Genomic DNA, 13,455 nt, shown 5'->3' with positions numbered 1-13,455 from the left:
AATGTGATGGTGAATTAGTAGTTGATAAATAAAATAATTAAGAAAAATCAGTTTAAGTGATGTCTGATTGGGCAGACAGCCAATGTCTTACTGTCTGATTGCGCAGCTTCTGCCACAAATCTTCTTTCCTGATAACTTCCTTGCAGCGAAGGTTAATGATAGATTTGCGCAATCCTTTTTTCTTCTTTCGCTTTTGTTCTTTTTGGGACTTCTCTTGTACAAGTAATTGCTAATTCCAAGGCCATAGGTGTCACTTGCCAACGAACATTAAATCCACGTTATGTCTTTTCGATCGTGTCTTTGTTTCGACGGATAATTGGGATAAATTGTCAAAAAAATCCTAAATACATTATATCAATCCAGTTCTAAACCTTTCAACTGAAACAATTTAATCTTAAAACTTTTGATAATTTGCCAATTTAGTTCTAAATATTTCAATTGTGTCAAGTCCTAGACATTTTGAGATTTTGCCAATTCAATCCTAAACATACTATTTAGATGATTGGCCGAAAGAACTACATTGACAAATTCGAAAAAAAGTTTGACAAATTCTAAAAAGGTTTGGGAGTAAAATTGATAAATCGTCAAAATATTTGGGACTAAGTTGGCTCGATTGAAAAGATTAGGACTAAATCGACAAATCGCTCAAATGTTTAAGACTAAATTGGAATAATTTTAAGACTGAATTGACCGATGTACAATAGGCTTATAGCTTTTTGGACATTTTTCCCACCGACAGTTCAATCATCAAGGTAGAAATCAATTTCTTACACTCCATTTTTCAAATCAGAGGAGAACGCAACATCCATTTTTTGGGGCTCTTCGTGATGTTTCTTCCAAGCATCGGCATGGGCCAATTGCTTTACCCACGAAAGCTCTTCTTCAGGTCAAAGGTTGATTGCCCACAAAACACAGCTGAGAAGAAAACTTAGCAAAGAGAACAAATAAAATCATGCCCTGCTCCTAAAATTAAGCATCTAAAATGCTGATTCTTCCCTTTTTTTTTGTTGAAGTTTATCAACTTATGAATTGGAGATTGGAAAGGTGGTTGAGACACGGAAGAACCTCCTTACTTTGGAAGTACACACAGATTTAGGACATCGCAATCAAGGACAGCAAGGAAACGAAAAAAGTTGGGTCCAGCGCCGGCCCAACGTGGCTGTTTGTAATCAGTGGTCTAAGTTGACACTCAAAATAGTTAAGACACCAGGCCTGAATTCTCAGACGCTCCACGAAAGTGATATTTGATGGACGTTCGAAACAATCGAATGATTGACGCGGGTCGTGCAAACATCGCAGCATCACATGCATTTCTTCCGTAATATTTCCAGGATGGGGGTAAATCAAAGAATAAGGGGATAAGAACCTTGAAAGTGACATAGCTTTCGGACAAACGAGCGTTTGAGTGTCATAACTTTTATTTCGTTCACTTGAGAACCCCCACGTGACTTGTCAGCAAGGTGACAACAGCAATTGAGAAGGCAGATGACATTGTTTAGAGATTTAATTGAAGAACCCTAACCCAATTTAAATGAAGTGGGGAAAAAGTCAATTTCCTTCTTGACGAACCCTAACCGAACCCCAATTCTTCAATTTGGGAAAAATTACAAAAAAAGTCTTAATCATATTGCAATTGTATCAATTTAATCATAAACCTTTTTTTTTCGATTCAATCCTAAACCTTTTGCAATTATGTCGATTCAATCCATCCGACGAATTTTGATCGATTGACGCCGATGTCGATGCCGGCTGACCGACAACCTAATATTTTAATTATTTTTTTCCTTTTTTTTTTCCTTCCCCTTCCCCTTCCCCTTCCCTATTCTACCTCCAGCCGTTCGTCAGACCTCGACAACCGGTGAGAAGATGACCGACGAGGCTCTCGCCGGCCTCGTCATGGCCGAGCAAGGTCCGACTTTGCTGTGGCCGAGCGAGGTCGACCCAAGGAAGAAGACCATGCATTGTCCCCTTCTGCCCAACTTCCCTCTCTATCCTAAGGAAGAATGTTCGCCAAGCAACAATGAAGCTCTCCTTCACGACCATGCGCTACCTGCCCCGCCAACATCGCCAGTGATCTTCAACGAGCACTTCTAGGTGAGAACTCACCTCACATTGCAGTCCTGCTCCGACGATGCCGCTGCCCGATGCCCAGCTCTAGTTTGATGCCTGATCGCCAAGTCACGTCGTCGCAATCTCCATCGGACGACTAGCAAACCCTCCCTGCTGTGACGATGCTCATCATGAAGCAGCCCCTCCGGTTCCTCGTGCCGCACCACTTCGAGCTCCATCCTTGATGACGAAATTGCAGTCTAAACGCGCCACGAGCTTGACTTTCATCCTTAAATTCCAGGTGATATCTCAAACCAGCAAGCAAACCTTCAGTAAAGCCTCGCTCAGCCATGGCGAGGCTCAACCTCACCATCACCAGGCGAGGATGGCCAAGCCTCGCTGACCGGCGACCGACCGAAGGTAGAACAAGGAAGGGGAAGGGGAAAGGGGATAAAAAAAAAAGAAAAAAAATTCAGGACAATTATTAAACTAGTAGGTCATCAGCAGGCCGGCGTCCACGTCAACGCCGACTGGCCAAAATTCACTGAAATGATTGATTGGCACAATTGCAAAAGGTTTAGGACTGAATTGGAAAAAAAAAAAGTTGAAAACTCAATTGGCACAATTGCAATAGATTTATGACTTTTTTGGTAATTTTTCCCTTCAATTTGGGACAAATCACCTTATCAAAAATATAATGGGGAGCAAATTGGATGGTCAAAAATCTTCGGCCATGGATCATTCATTTCCTTTGTCCAAGCAAAAGTGACACCTGATGTCAAAAGACATTCTTCCTAAGTGAACGATTTTATACATATATTACACTCAAGTAAACAAAAAAAAAAGTTATAAAGCGTCACATAAAAATTATGGCACTTGTGATGAAAATAACGTCAATAAAATATTTTGTCCTAGTTTTTTACCATGCAATTTCTTTGGGGAAAGTATCATGCTTGGGCATGAGCTTTAGAGAGCTCAAATTGATATGTGGTCATCTGATTGCGAAATTTGAAGTTCGGAGTATTGCCAACATAGTCGCTCTTCATCGCTATTGTGATTGGCTGTACAAACTATACACAAAGCAGTAATGTGTAATTAGCTTCCCAAGACGGGGTCGTCTAAGGTTGAGTCTGTTTATCTCGTCGGATAACAGCAAGTTAAGACATGTTTTCCTTAAGTTTATAACTGAAAAACCGTACTCATTTGGCTAACGGAATATTTTTTTTTCAGGAAAATGCTCATTAACAGATCTGTCGGGGGCTGTACAATCTCAACCGTAGATCCACATACCATCATCATGTATTTTGCATAAAACACTCATTGATTGAAAAATCGTGTGATTAGAAATAACCGACAATACTGTCAGAATATTATTCTAGCAACTTCCTTTTTTATATTGTTTCTTGGTGTGTAATTGGCTTGATTTAGTAGAATGAGCGGACTAAAGTAACTGATATAGAGTGGAGAGGGAGAGAATCAAAGAAAACCCAGTGTAGCGATAAAAGGACTTGATCTGACATTTGATTTACTCATTTATGTACATTGAGGCCCTTCTATCGTTCCGGGTAGTCCAAATTGTTCAAAAAACACAAGGAAGAAAAAGACGGACAACAACTGCAACAGGCAGGCATTGCGAAAGCATGAGTGATCGAAAGAGTTCAAAAAGAAAAGTTCGCGGCACGATCCCTTCCTCAACCCGAGCGGGTCACGAATTTAGAAGCCCGGGGGCTTGTAGGCGATGAAGCTGATGCACTGCACTTGGCGCTTGTTGTCGAACCCCGATGATCCGGATGAACGATTTGGGATAAGCCTTCTTGGCCTCCTCCAGTTCCTTCAGCACCGGGGACGAGTCGGTGCACCCGAACATGGGGAGCTTTCACATTGTCCAGTACTTCCCATCGTAGTACCCGGGCGACTTGTGGTTCTGGCGGTACACAAACCCACTCTGCGCAAGGTCGAGATTGCAAACACAAACATCAGATTTCGAAGACACATTCCTAAACGAGTGGCGTTAGAGAGGATGAAGAGGAAACAGTTACCTCGAGCTCGAATTCAAGGCAAGGAATCCATCCCGTGCGAAGAAGGTAATCGACTTCCTTGGCCAAGGATTGGGAAGAGAGGGAAGGGAGGTAGGACAGCGTCTCAAACTTCTTCTTGCCGATAGGAGGCCACACCTGACAGTCGCCATTAAAGCCGTCTTAGTACCCATGTTCCACTCTTCAGTATTTCTGTCCTAGAGCTCGAGTATATAGAAATCTCAAGATCGATTAAGCCCGAATGTCGCACCAAGCATGCCATTTCGAAGCCGAGTCAGAGTTTAAGTACAGTGGAATTGAGTCCGTGCAATTTTAACAAGTCATCTAGAGATTAGCATTGTTGTTGTTATTAGCATTCACAATATGAGAATGATAAGAGTCTACCTAATGATAGAGTCCACCATTGCTGGAGAGAGAGGCGATGTCCTCGTTCGACTTGCAAGTGACCGGGAAAGCAGGGGCGGACCTGAGGCCGGCGAATGGAGCGACCATGGTGGCCTGATCCAGGGCGGCCCGGACGGCTGGAGACAAGAGCATTGAGGACGAGGCCATCTGAGATCTCTCCTTGGTGCAAAGCTGTCTTCGACGCCACACAGGGCTGATCACTCTCTTCTCGTTGCTTGAGGGGAATATTGCATGCCATGCCCTCTATTTATAGCTCCACTCGACCTCTCAATTTTAGGTTGTAAATTTCACTTAAATTGGGAAAAAAAACAAAGAAGAAGAAATAATTTGCAAAATAATGTGAAAATGGGAAAAGAAGAAGAAGAGGAATTTGTGGGCTTGGACGGATTTAGCAGTCGGGGCATTTTATCCGGATAAGAGACGCGATGAACACAAATTTTTTTTCTTCCTAAAAAAAATAAATTATTAGTGATTTTACTTGAACATCTCTGAGTCTTTCGTTTGATTAAGAAAAAGGACAATCGCCGTATCTGCATCGGTTTTAAATGGATCCGAGTTGTATCGACATCCATTGCGGAAGTCTATACTTTATGAGTACATTATAAGGTATTTAAACCTCGGTTATCTTGATCTTGGTAAGTAAAGCCTTAGTTGTCTTAAGATATTAGGGATTGATACAGCCGAATAATTATCGAGAACATAATTAAATCTATTATACGGATATCAATTTGGTCTTAAGCCTTTCAATTCAACAAAAAAAAAAATTAATTTAGTCTTAAACTTTTTAGTAATTTGTCAAGTTAGTCCTTCCAGCCAATTTTTTTTTTTTTTTTTTTTGGTAATAGTTAAGGTGGACGCTAACCGTCCTAGAAGATTAGCACCGATGTGGATAATTTTTGCAATTTTTGAAAAATACTTTCGCATTTTTTATTTTTTTTTTCATGATGGCCGGCGAGTGTGAGGCGGCCTTTACTAACCATATTCAAAATTCAAAAGAAAAGAAAATAAAAAAACAATAAAATTTCAAGAATTCTATTAAAAATTTTACAAAAGTCGTCTACTCAGAGCTGGCCGGTCCTCTCCAGCCATGTCGCATAAATTAGCCAAAAGGGCTACATCGTTAAAAAGTTTAGAATTGCATCAGTCAAATTAAAAAGTTTAAGTTTAAATTTAACCAAAAAAAAGTTAAAATGTTTTATGAGTGAATTGGCATCTTAGATTTAAGGCTTCGTTTGGCGTCCTGAGTTCAAGGAGCTGATTGGGGGTTTGCCCCCACGTCCAGGAATGAGGTGCTCCGTTCTGGTTCAATTATGTTATCATCTCTCAAACTTTGCTTAACTTGAAAGAGATCAATTTCTGTGGCGCACCCCAATTCATTGGATACGATGATAGGGTCTCGCTTTCGCTCTCACTGCTGCTTCTTTTCTTGGACGATGGAGATCGACCGTCGAGCTTGTGGTTATGGAATGGCTTGAAACGAGAGGCAAGGACTGCCTCATCAGTGTTCTTGTGATCTTCCCTTCTTTGTTCAGAGTCTAGAGAATTCGTTCAAGCTTCATGGCTCCCACTCAGCTTCTACTCAGACTGATCAGATCACACCGCCAAGGTGCCAGCCCCGTCGTTTTCATCTCCTTTCGGCCTCGAATGGCATGAGTTCACCGACTCCGTTGGCATACTATAGATGGGGTTGAGATATATTTCCAAGCGTCTATATTTCTATCTGTTAAGTATCCTGCTTATTAGTTGGATTTTCATAACCAGTTTGCCGATTTAGGACGGACTGCTGCCTGGAACTAATCAAGCTACAACATGGGTCATTGTCTCCAAGATTTGCTCTGTTGGAAGAGGAAATATACATTCGGTGGAGGAATTTCATATGCTAAGAACAACTTACCGTGTTGTTAGTGATAACAAGCTTGAGTATCAAAACCAATGTAGTAGGATCGAAAAGACTGTTTGTAAGCGTTATCCTGATGAAAGTATGACGTTTATGACGATTTTCCAAAACACAAGTGTAGGAAATACTGAGAGTACATGTCATTGGCCAAAGTATGGGAGGAGCAACGAAGTTTGAGAAAGGTTAATGAAGCCAAAATGAAAAGCATGCCTAAGCTTAAAGATAAGAGGTATCGTCGTCTACTAATGGTTTGATAATTGGAAGTTATCCAAAACATGGAAGTTACTAAGCCCTCATGGTGCCAAGGTTTATTGGCACGAGAACTCGTTCAGTGTAGGCCAAATGTTCCGAAGCAGGCTCTTGCTGAAAGGCTTGCTATTTTAAATAGATTGCAGATCAATGGCGGCATTCCATTGATGGGTGTTTGTCTGCTGTGTGAGAAGGAAGATGAAACAAGAGAACATTCCCTTCACCAATGCTCTTTCCCAAGACAACCTTATCTCACTTAGGGAGTACTCTGTTCCTTTCCTTTCAAGCATTGTAGATTGAGGCATTTCATTTGAAGGACGACAAGGAAGGAGACTCCTAAGAAGTAAAGGCTGTTCCTAGGTCCCCTGGTGTTTCAATGTGACGCAGTATTGGAATTCTGTGTTTTCAGATTGATGCATTATGGAACTCAAAAATGTCGTCTAATTTCCGAGAGCGATTTAAAGAAAGTAAAGTCAGAACAATCAAGTCGATCACTTTTTTCCTGCTGAATCCAACCGGCAGATTTCTCCTCGATGATGCATAATGTAGACCCTTCCTGATGAATCACCTGTCTTTCTGCGACACGGTTAGCGCCACAAGAAGATCACCTTGCATTGCATCATATCTGTCCTATTGAGGCAATAGCTAGTTTGTAAGTGGACGCGTCATTAAACGATGAGATGATTACTATGAATCCAATAACAAATGCTCCAGAAAATTACTTCTTTATCTTGTCACTTACAGACTCCAAAGTTGCTGTGAGTTTTTAAGCACAGTGCCAACCGTGATTTGCGGAAGGCAATCTCCATGACTTCTTCAGACAGGAGTATAACTGATGATATCTAAGTGGAAGCAGCAAAATTTGTGGATTGAGGCCAGCAACGTTGGTTGATTGCGTGGATAGAGGCCGAGAATCTGTGATCGATCAGAAGGGAAGGGCTTTTCCATGAGTGGATGATTCTCCATTTTATTCCAAGTAGAGATGAATACTATATGGTAGCGGCGGGAAATTTGGATCTATGAAGTACTCTATGAGTGGATATATAGGAATTCAAATTTGCCGAATCACAGACCCTGAACAGGAAGGAGCTGCTCTCGATGTGAGATCAGCAGCCCAATAATTTTTTGAGGCCGGAGACTTTCCCCCCCTAATTTCTTCCCATTCAGAGTCAAGTCGAATCTAGTTGCTGGGCTCTCGAGATGTTCTTCCTTAGAGGTTTTGGGGAAGAAGATGCAAGTGACAACAGTATGCTCCATTGCGTTTCTCTGCACCGGCCAAAAGTGAACCCTGATGTTGGGATCGACAATTGCTAGATGATAATCCTGCTGTTCTGTATCCGCGTTCTGTGCATGCGGAATGAGTGTTACTTTGTGTTTCCCTTCTCGTGGATAAGTGATTAGTGTCTGATTTCTCACTCCAATTGTGAGAGAGGGAATGTTACATGTCTATTTAACGTCATTATTTGATCTATCAATCGGCCTTGCCGAATTAGATTGATGAAACCAGTCAAGTTGGCATCTGCCATAGACAGATTCTCTTTTCTCACACGGCAGGGGATGATACTTGAACATGTCCATGACTCCGATAACGGTGGAGCAAACCGCAACTGAAGACAGCTTCAAATCGCCATGTTCTTGGAGAGATTTCTAATTTAATCACCCTCTTTCTCCTTTATATCTTTACTTAGAAAAAGGCGGCTCGAGAAGACTGGTGCCGTAACTCACAAAGAAAGTCCTGAGATGCCTATTTCATTTCATGGATGTAGCAGCACATGTTTGAGTTTTTCAGACACGGTATTTTCGTGTTTGACCCCGAAGAAGTCGATTAAGTTTGAACCTAAGAATGCATTGGAATTGTGATGTCCTTGGCGTGCAGATCCTTGAACCTTGTTCAAATTTGCGATAGCATGATCTCTTCTTGTTCAAATGTTTGTCACACCAAGTTTAGGGGACTGATATGTGCCCAAAATATCTACTCGGGGATGCTCTGAAGAGGTGTGTTTGTCACCGAAGCCGTGGTTGTTGTTATCGAAGAAACAGTGATGCCTTATCGATATCTACTGTTATATGTACTTTGACAAAGGCTGCGAAGGAAGAAGCGAATCGTAATGCAACTCAATCAATCTCAGATGCTGGAATGACTGGGTATGCATAGAATCAGCTCAATCGAGGTCTAAACAGCTGCAAGTTTTCGATCCATCTAGTGCTGATGTATGGTGCTGTGATCACCAATTCATCGCGGAATCTTGCACTCTCAAGATTATGGGACGTGACCAGAGCGAGCGTTAAGACTTTCAAACAGCATATCAACCTAAGATTGAGATGGAAAATTGTCTATCAAAGAACTGAGTTGTACTAAGCAAGGTTACAGTCCGATGTCGGAGGGATTTCTTTCTAGGTTCATTTGCCCCGGCCGACAGCGAATATCTCAATGTCACGGGGTTAAATCAAGACTGTGTTATGTATACAACGCCTAAATTCATATGATTCAGTAGTCAAAGACTAAACAGAATACTCAAAACTCTCTGCAGTATCAATTTGGCCGCCAGGAGTTCAATAGTGGGTATTGAATGACACCAGTAGCAAAGCAATACCTCCCTGTTGGGGCATGTCCATCATCTCGAAAGAAGTCCCTTTACTTTCAAATCAAAGGTCCAGTTTAAGACTGCTCCACTCCCCCAGCTGGGAACTTCTTAAGACGAACAGTAATGTTTGGCAGAGACCAGCAGCAAAATTCTCATCCTCCTACATTGTCTTAGACTTGGGTCAGGATCACTGGATTTTTCACGATTCAAGCATACTTACTCACCAAATTGTTCTCCCACCACAATCCACCTTAGCTTAGATGAGTAACAGGTGAGGAGTCATCGCGCGAACCGCGGTGCTCATACCCAGCAAAATTAAAACTTGGGAAACCAATCGAAGTAGCATCAACATTGGACTGTACCAAAAGCCAGATGCATCTAGGTAAGGCCACCAAATGAAATTCTCTATTTCGATTACAATCATCCAATGCAATCCACGCATCTCATTTTGAAACTACCAGACCATGGCATAAAGCAGATTCAGTACCTTCTTCAATGGCCCCACCTTTTTTTTCGTTTCGTCTTCACTTAGAGAGAGAGAGAGAGAGAGAGAGAGAGAGAGAGAGAGAGGGGGGGGGGGGCGGGGCAAGGAGAAGAGGGCAAACGCAAAGCGACAGAGGGAGGGGATGACAGCGGAAAAGGGTCCAAGAGAAAAGGGCAAGACGCAATCAAAGACGGCATTTAAGTCGGCCAAAGCGAAAGATCAGTAGAAGAAGAGTTTTGACAACTTTTTTCGTTGAATTCAGCGAGTACCATCCTGCCATTTCACGCACCACACTCATTCGAACTTTGGTTTTATCTTGTTGTTCTCTTGTTTTGCCCGAGCAGAGACCAGATTTGCCTTTTTTGCGACGCCCGCCCAAAAGCAAATTAATAAATTCGGCCAACTTTCTCTCCAACCTTTTTTTTTTCTCGAGACAATCCTCCTCGAGTTCAAAAGCTTTCTCTGCTTCAATCCCTCCGTCGTCATCTCTTCGTTCAAAGTGCGTGCTCCTCGCCCCCTGAATCACGTGCCGCATCGCCACTCTCACCTGCAGATCTTGGTCTGGCGGTAATGGCCGAGCTTGGAGCCCATAGATCTCTTCCGGTAATTGCCTTTACTTCCCATGCTACGTCTCGTCAATCCACGTACAGAAATGACCTTTCCTTAACATCACCATCGACATCTACCAAACTGCAAACTGGTGGGACAGATTAAATTTGCGCTGGATCGAAAATGATCCAATCCAAGTAGACACATTTAACCAGTTTTAACTCATTTTTATGCAATTGAAATCCAATGCCTCACACTCGACCTGGCTCATACATAATTGATACCCGACTCAGTTCATATCCTAAATCACTTCAATATTCAATCCAATCTAGAAAAGCTCATACCCAAACTAAGGAGAAAATGCTGAGTGTGTAAGCGCGAAATCGAGTGAATGAGAGAAAAAATGAAGAGAGAGAGTCATAGAGGTGAGTTAGGTTTGACTATATTGTAAATTCATTTACAACTCATTTACGATCCATTTAACACATGTATAATGTTTAACTCATTTATTGGGAATAACTAACCCATGTAACAGGCTAAGAAATAGATTCGTGAACCATTATGATAGGTATTATCGTGCTATCTTGTCAACTCTTGTAGCAACTATTAAAACTTCAAAATGCAAAACCCTAGCTTCTAATTAACTTTCTCCCCCGGTCATATAATAGCGCCATCGTCCAAATGATGATTGATAGCGACAGATAGCGACAGAGAAATTGCGAGGCAATTAGAGGGAGATGCACATGATAAGGTACGGTGTTAAATCTCTAAAATTTCAGCTCAAGTCATTGGGTTTTCAGGAGCGTTTGCATGTGATGCTGCTGCACATCCCCGTTGGCACGTGAGATTGTACCTTCGTCCCAGCTAAGCCATCGACCCAATATATATCAGTAATGATGCATAGCACATAGCGAGCGTTCACCGGCATTTATTGGGCTCACATGTTGGTTGGATTAACAGAGGTTTGGCAATCATTCCCAAACTCGTGTTATTTGATTTGACGTGCCGTGACCACAAGCGTGTGCGATGTTCAGTACGCGAAGGATAATAGGCTGAAAGAATTATATTGGAAAATCGTTAAAAGGTTTAGAATTAAATCGACATAATTGAGAGATCTATAGATGAATTGGGCGTCGCACAATGGGTTTAGAACTTTTTGGAAGATTTTCCCTAACTATCTATCTCGCACTTTGGGGCACTTCCAACAGCCCTATCGACGTGCATCTCACGAGACTCAGGATAAAAGTTGGCAAATGCGGCCTCGGAATTAGGCAACTGAAACAAGGGCGGATCAGTTTGGAGAGTGCTCGATTCGGTTCGAGAAAATGTGAAATCTCGACTCCACGACTTTCCACGGGGATTCTTTCATTTACCCAATTTCCTTCCTAAGTCTCCATTCCGAATAGGTAAATTATTTCACGGGGACTCTATAGCTAGTTAGGTGATGCACCAAAAAGCCCGGGAATATATTAAATTAAATTACCATTTAATTACGTTGTCGTACGGTCGATGCCAGACCGAGGTTAGGCTAATTAATCCCCGCCGTACTTTCTTCACCGGCACTTTTCTGTCCGAATCCAGCTGCAATCTTTTTAATCGACCGACGCCCTCCGAAACGAGCTTTAAGACAGTCACATAAGTCAAAACCAAAGATTTCAGACACGAGCAAGGTCAAAACCACTTTCGCAATTTTTTGAAACTCCGATGGGGGTAATCATAGAAAATCCCAATTGGTCGCCATTGAAAGGACGGTTTGGTTCTTCTCAACGAGAGGGGAAATCACAAGATCGCATCAAAACTTGGTAAAACCTTAGTACGAAGCGGCCCTTTTTTTTTTAACTCTTTTCTTTGCCTTTGCTGTGCAAAATCGCATACGTCGACAGGGAGGGTGTCAAGCACCGTGCCGCGATTCCCGGGCTTTTACCTTCACACCTCTTGTCTAATTGCATGCTCTTATTGAATAACTTATTGGCAATTGATAAAATAAATGACAACAAGGACATTGTACCAAAAATTAAGTGAACATAAATAAGGGGGGGGAGATTAATTTCTAGGACAGATCATAGGGGGCGTGCGATGTGTACGTTCTTTTAAATGCTCATAATAGTGACAAAGATGGATGGGACTTTGATGTTTTCTTTTCTTTCGGGAAATTTTTTTGGGGAAGACTTGGTTGGTCACTTTGAAAACAAGGGTCCCATTTGTAATTCTCGTTTTGCTGGTGGCGTGCAAGAAGAAAGGGAGCTGTAACAAGGAATTCGGACCATAGTCTACGAATGAGGTTCTAGTCTAGAAATTCGACAATGGAATGGAACTTCGATTGCACAAGATTTTTACGCCATTGATTTGGAATAACAGGGGAGGGGACGGTTTGTTAGCCAATTAGGGCCATTCCTTACGAACGTTAATACCTACATATGCACAATCGATCATGTAGATCGGGAGTGAGCAGCTCTAGGGTCGTCGGTTGAGGTTCCAGTGGAACCTGAAACCGGAACCTCAACCGACCCATCGAAATCGATACTTTAATTTTTCGACCCTAGAGCCTATCGTGCATTCCCTAGAATGTATAAGCATGTCTTCCTCCTTGTATAGGCGTGTTTCTGTATAGCTCCAATGTTTTTCAATTGCCCACAATGCGGTATTCGAAACCTAAGGGGGGGGTCGGCTCAGGTCTCTGTTCCATCTATTAGTCTCGGGGCTCTTTTGACTTGTCTCCAGATCAATATTAAGATATGTGCTGTAGTTGATGCAAATGGCGTTAGCAAAAAGATTTTTAACTCGTGTAAAAAATAAATCCAAAATTTAAAAAAAAAACACGTCCTTTTCACATTTATATAGGTGATTTATTTACGAGACGTGGACATTGAAAATGGACGTCAAGTCAAGAGAATATTTTGGTTAGGAAAGTGGTTGATGCACCTAATAATTCTACAAGGTTGTCTTATTATTTATATGTGACAGGCGCTCGCGGAAATGTCGAGAATGGATGAGACGGGTTTCGAAATAATTGAGGATAATTTCACGTATGTACATAATCAATATATACCCTAATCAAAATAATTACTACTATATAAAAATACGAACATATATATATAAATTTATGTAAGGGCAGAAAAGAGAAGAAAAGAAAGCAGAGACAGTTCAAGGGCGTGAGGTAAGTACGGTTTTCCGGCGATTATATCACCGACATCCAACGTT

The 13,455-nt window shown here is 41.8% G+C and overlaps 1 pseudogene; it reads right to left on the bottom strand.

Annotated features, from left to right (window-relative positions):
• Positions 1-3,568: 3,568 nt before the first annotated feature.
• On the bottom strand, positions 3,569-4,814 carry LOC115727136 (annotated as a pseudogene).
• Positions 4,815-13,455: the final 8,641 nt, after the last annotated feature.

Source organism: Rhodamnia argentea, chromosome 6 (assembly GCF_020921035.1).
Source record: "Rhodamnia argentea isolate NSW1041297 chromosome 6, ASM2092103v1, whole genome shotgun sequence".
NCBI lineage: Eukaryota > Viridiplantae > Streptophyta > Magnoliopsida > Myrtales > Myrtaceae > Rhodamnia > Rhodamnia argentea.
This window is presented reverse-complemented; position numbering and strand designations above follow the sequence as displayed.